A 5,869-nucleotide genomic window follows, 5' to 3' on the forward strand; every position below is an offset into this window, starting at 1 on the left:
TAAGTTCTACCAAAAAAATTCCGTCTATAACAATACTCCAAGAATATCATTTAGAATGTGTTATTTAATACTAATTGCGATATTCTATTTTCTTTTTACTGCAAATTACCAATTTTTTAAATTTTAAAACAATATATATTACAGATATAAATACAAATGTTCTACCAAACAAATTCTGTGCGTATACTCGTAACTTCACGTTTGAAAAACATTATAATTCTTTTTAGTCTTAAAATAAACTTTATGAACTGTTCTTTTTCTTCTGTAATGTCTTTATTACATTTTTTCAATTTTTTGATACATATGTTCAGGGATATAATGTTTCAATTTTTATTTGGCAATTATTCGAGAACGCGTATATTTTTATAATATATTACAAATTAATCCCGGACCACGCACACAAAATGAGTCTCTTACTGTGCTTTTTAAATAAGTTTCAAATTTTCTTCTGCCATAGGTACTTATGCCCTTCTTCTTGATTCTAGCCTTTCTAAAAATTTATACAAATTGTAGTTTAAGAACTAACGCAGAAAAATAAACGAAAAAGAGCTGTAAAATTGAAAGTTTGGGAAATAAGGAACCCACTCTTGGCCAGAAACGTGGACAGGAATCAAGTGTTAGAACTATTTCACACATTTTCACTCATTTAAATATGTTACAAATCAAAATCGCTTATTTTCTTCTCATAAAGTTCTGAGAATTTTTTCAGAATTTTTATAGAATTTTTTAATACCGTATTTTCTCATGTTGATAAAAATAAGAAAATGCAGTACTAAAAAGTCGACAAATCCGACTTTTACACATCGGTGATCTCCATTATTTCATCTTTCCTCGAGCTGCTGATCACTATTACGAATCCCAACATCTCAAGAGACACAGATTCAAATCCCCTGCCTTTTGCATACTTCGCTACTTACAATGTCGGTATAAGACGTATCAACCTTTATTCCAATTTAAACTAAATATGACTAATATGTCAATCAAACAAGTAGTGACATTTTTGCTACATTATGAGACGTGGCATTAAGTTAGAGGATAATGTAATTTGTATTAATGAAAAATATTAATTGTAGAACTTACGTATTTTTACTGAGAAGCCACATATTTATTGGAGAAATTTTCGGGTTGAACACATTCTGTGTCGAAACGTGAATGTTGTATCGCGTGAGGTTGCATTCTTCTTCTTCTTTACTTAATGGCTCCCGCCTCCAGATAATAAAAGGAGGTCGATACGGCCAGATCACGTCTGTATGTTTTTCTTTTAAAAAGACCGGCCACCTCGAACCGGGCGAATAATACGAAAAATGATGTAATCGAAATAAAAATGGTGAAATGCCCCCTCAAACACTGGACGCCTGCGGCACGCCTGCGGCTACGACGTTTCCACGCCTCACGGCCGCGCGCCAAGACGGATAAGGGGACCGTAAAAGTGAGATATAACGGCTCAGTCAAAGCTGGCAAGGCTTTCCAAAAATATTGTCGAGGTGATGCAACACCCGAGACGAGAGGGAACGCGTCCGATCCGCTCGAGTGGTCTGGCAAGACTAATGAGGTTGCATTCGACTGAACTGAGAGTGAATGACGCGAAACAACGTCGTCTAGACTAATCATTTAAAATATCCTAATACATATTTACCGAAGTTTGTCTGTAAAGGAATGTCACGTTCTGAGATTCTATATACATAGTTTATGGTTTTCTTGTTCAAACATTCTGTACGTACGAGTAATGATTTTGAGTAGAGAAAGAAAGACCTACGCGTATTATCTTGCTTTCCTTTGTGTGAAAAATCTTTTTATAAAGACTTTGCAAAATGCATACGTTTTTGTAACTGTAAATTCAGTAGTTAAATACTGTAGTTCCTATTCCATATAAATTTTATTAATTAGCGTTTTGAATTAAAAATGTATAATATGCCATACTAACATTTCGTTCGCTTGTTCGTGATCAATATTACTTTGAATTTGTTGTGCGTAACATTTTAATTAATTGTGCAAGTTTTGTTTAACGCTTTAAAGCTTCTAAGTTGCTCTACTTAAACACATACTTTATTTTTTTCCTTTCCTTCATTCCTTTGGAAATGTAAAAAATTATCAAATAGTTATGATTCATACGTGACTTATTAGACAATTTTTTATATTTCCTCCCGATGGAAGAAACCACCATCTATCCGCGGATTGCGTCGAGCAGTAATATGGACATGAATATTGATTTATTACTCAAGAATGTTTATAAAAGAATGTAACACACCTGTTATTTATTAAGGTTGCATGTGCAGTTATGTTTTCTTAAGCGATTTTGATTTGTAACATATTTAAATGAGTGAAAATGTGTGAAATAGTTCTAACACTTGACTCCTGTCTACGTTCCTGGCCAAGAGTGGGTTTCCTGCATTTTCTTATTTTTACCAATATGATAAAATACGGTATTAAAAAATTCTAAAAAAAAAAAAAATTTGAAAAAAATTCTCAGAACTTTATGACAAGAAAATAAATAATTTTTGTCTCTTGCAGTTTTTCTATAAAGTTGATAGTATTTGAGTAAAAAATTATTCAAAACCAATATTTTGCAATTTTTCGTAATTAATATCTTGTTAACTATTGCGAAAATTGCAAAATGGTAGAGGACTTTTGAACTCTGTTTAATCCGTTCTATCAACACAAAAGTGATTGGCAAAAAAGGTCGGGATACCCTGTACAGGAATACGCCTAGTGGCCGAGAAAATACATTTTCGGTTTTCGGTCGCTCTTATAACGAGCGACTACGATACTAGAGGAAGCGAGACAGCGAGAGAGAGCGGCCGTCCTTTCACTCTAATACTCGCAGCGAGAAGGACGCGCGCTGTCTCTCGCTGTCTCGCTCGCTCTCGCGCAGCGGCGAAGACGGCCGACTCGATGCCATGCCGGTAGGTGTCTGCTAGGTTTGGGTACAAGTGGTGGGGCTGGTTTCCGTGTTGCCGGGGAGCCTAATGTGCATCACTGCCGCCAAGTGTCCCCTTACGAGAGTCGAAGTTTAAACATTTACGATACACGCCGGCGTCGTGGGGGAATCGATAATGCAATACTCGGACAACTGTCGAAACGAATAATAGTTGGCTTTGTCGGTAACAAGGCATTTAACGGTGAAGGAAATTAAACCCGTTTAATTTCAAAAATTACAGAATAAATTTCTTTTTGCTGTACGTCGATGGCCTGCAAATTCCCAGTAGGCCGTTACAGCCAAATTTTTCGAAAGTCGAGTCGTTCTACGTTAAAGCTTATCACACATTATTCTCGGGAACCAACTTTCACTTTCTGAACGAGGATAATTCTATAAGTAGAGACAATTACGCCAACGACCACACTCTTTTCGCTTTCGATCTTACTTCGGATCTATCCGCTAATTGCGCGCGGGACATTGGAATTTCGTGAAACATGGAAACTTATGATTAGAAGTGAGATTTGAAAAAGCTCTTTCCGTGACTATTAATTGTATCGTCTGTGCCGAGTTCGATAACGTTTTAGAAATCGACTCCTCGCGTCAAGTCATTGTCGACTTTTCCGGTTAGCCCTATGACTTCCTCGAGAAAATTATTTTCCCCCACTATACATTTTTTCTCATCTACTTGTACGCAAAATGACGAAAACAGCTCCAGTCTTGTTCATGACACCGACGCTGACGTTTCGTGACGTAAAAAGAGTAGCGAAAATTCGAATATTGTAATGGATATAGTCATCGACATATAAGGTTTTCACGATGTCGAAAACAACTTTATTCCGAAAGAAATCGCGGTTCTTGCGATTAATACAACGATCACCGGACACTAGATTATGAGGCCGCCTTATCCATTTGGCGATTTACCGGAGAGAGTAAGACGAGAAAACAACTGGCTTACATGAAATTATCACGGAATCGAATGTTTCGACGGAGACGTTAATCCTACATACTTTACTATACATCTACGACCCATTACATGACACGTACACTACATCTATAGCAGAGGACAAGAGAAGACATGTTATCTGAGTAATCTACTCTCCAGAAACGTATATAATCTGGAAGAAATTTCTCCGGCTTTCAAAAATCTGCCAGATTTTGAAGGTTGCGGACAACGTTGCACACATCACGGATTTCGAACCAACGTTGAATCAGATTGCGCCTTACGCAACGTTTACAAATTAAAACTTTGGCTAACTATACGAAATAGCAGCAATTCGAGCTACGATAGCCTTGCGTCAAAAAATTGGAGCGACAGCGACGTCGAGAGTGAAAAAACAGACAGCGGACAATTTTCAATTCAATTTAAAAATCAGAAACACGATATATTTCGCAACATCGAAGCGTCGAGGAAAAATATCGTAATAAAAAAGGCTAACCAAAGCGAGGACGAACAAGCGACAGCCGAAGAGAAAAAAAATCTTCCAAAATTCGACTTGACGACTGATAGAGATAAAGCTAACACAAGCGTTTCGCAAACGTCGAGTATTTTTGAGAACTCTACAACGCACGTACCGACGAAAGAGGTAAATTTTGAATTTACGCAAACATTTCCTCTCTCACGTTTACCTACGCCGAGATATGAATTCACTGGAAGTTTTAAACGCATTACATCATCTCAGTGTCCGATATGCCGGGGTCTATCCTGTCGATCGACTGCCGAGGGTGTGAAGGAGGTCGACTGCCATTGTCGCTAACACAGACGGTCACGATCGATCTGGCCAGCACTGGGTCGCCTTCTACATCGACGAATACGGTACAGGAACATATTAGGTGTTAAACTTAATTCCTATCGTTTTTTCGTCCCGAAAATCGATTTGTTTCGAAGGGAAAATGAATGAATACCTTATTCAAAGTAATTTCCTCCATTGTACTACTTTTTCTCCATTTCTCCCATGGCAACAGGGCAATTCCACGACGGTAGAACGCGGTGTCTTTCGAGGCGATCCATTCATTCACCCATTTTTGAACTTCGTTGTGACTGGAGAAGTGTGTGTCCGTAAGTGCGTGTTGCATCGATCGGAAGAGATGGTAATCCGACGGTGCCAAGTCTGGAGAGTACGCTGGATGCGGGAGAACTTCCCATTCAAGCTCTAGAAGTGCCTGCTTCACGCTTTTCGCGACATGCGGTCGAGTGTTATCATGCAACAAAATGACTTTGCGTCGATTGTTGGCTACGGATGATCTTTTTTGCATCGATTCGTCACTCAATAGGCCTTTGGAGTAACATTTAACTGTTTCGACAACTCTAAAAGCGTTTGAGCTGGATTCTCATCAAGCAATTCTTGCAGCTCGACATCTTCAAATTTTTTCGGCTGTCCTGGACATTCTTTGTCTCTCACATTAAAATCACCGTTTCGGAAGTGTTCATACCAAACTCTACATGTTCTTTCTGATGGAGTTTCATCACCATACACTTCGGATAAGCGATGCGTTTCAGCTACGGTTTTCTTGCACCGAAAAAATTGTATTCTTGAAAGATGTACTTAATATTTCCTCTTAACAGATATAAGAATATTTCCTCTTAAATTAAGAATATATTCTTGATTTGCAAATGGGATCGTTGCTAACACGCGCGTCTCAGCGCTGTTTTCGATGATGCTCATTTGTTTTCCACGCTGGATCACGCTCAGTCTGGATATTTCTGCGGACGAAGTTTCCACGCAGGCACATGCTTGCAATCTTGTGCTCTCTCCGTGTGTGAATTATTCGAGATTGTGTTAATAATACTCAAATTGTGTTTTAAAAGAAGCATACATAGTCATTGCAAGCATAATAAAGATGGACAAGGAAGATGGACAAGGAAGATGGATTAATGTAAATAAATATTGTAACTTTTTAAAATTATAAAAAATAGCGAATGTTCATTGTAAAAATATCATTTTACCGTTATTT

At 37.8% G+C, this 5,869-nt stretch overlaps 2 protein-coding genes across 2 annotated transcripts in view; one reads left to right on the forward strand and one right to left on the reverse strand.

Moving 5' to 3' along the window:
- LOC108767651 (uncharacterized) overlaps positions 1-1,116 on the reverse strand; it is a 19,467-nt gene extending 18,351 nt beyond the window's left edge. Inside the window, exon 1 of the mRNA XM_018517623.1 lies at positions 1,081-1,116. The gene's annotated coding sequence lies outside the window, so the exon portion shown is untranslated. The remainder of the gene's footprint in view (positions 1-1,080) is intronic.
- LOC108767650 (GATA zinc finger domain-containing protein 10-like) overlaps positions 1-5,869 on the forward strand; it is an 84,822-nt gene that overhangs the window by 64,879 nt on the left and 14,074 nt on the right. The window lies entirely within an intron of this gene.

The sequence above is a fragment of the Trachymyrmex cornetzi genome, unplaced genomic scaffold, assembly GCF_001594075.2.
Source record: "Trachymyrmex cornetzi isolate Tcor2-1 unplaced genomic scaffold, Tcor1.1 scaffold711, whole genome shotgun sequence".
Taxonomy (NCBI): Eukaryota; Metazoa; Arthropoda; class Insecta; order Hymenoptera; family Formicidae; genus Trachymyrmex; species Trachymyrmex cornetzi.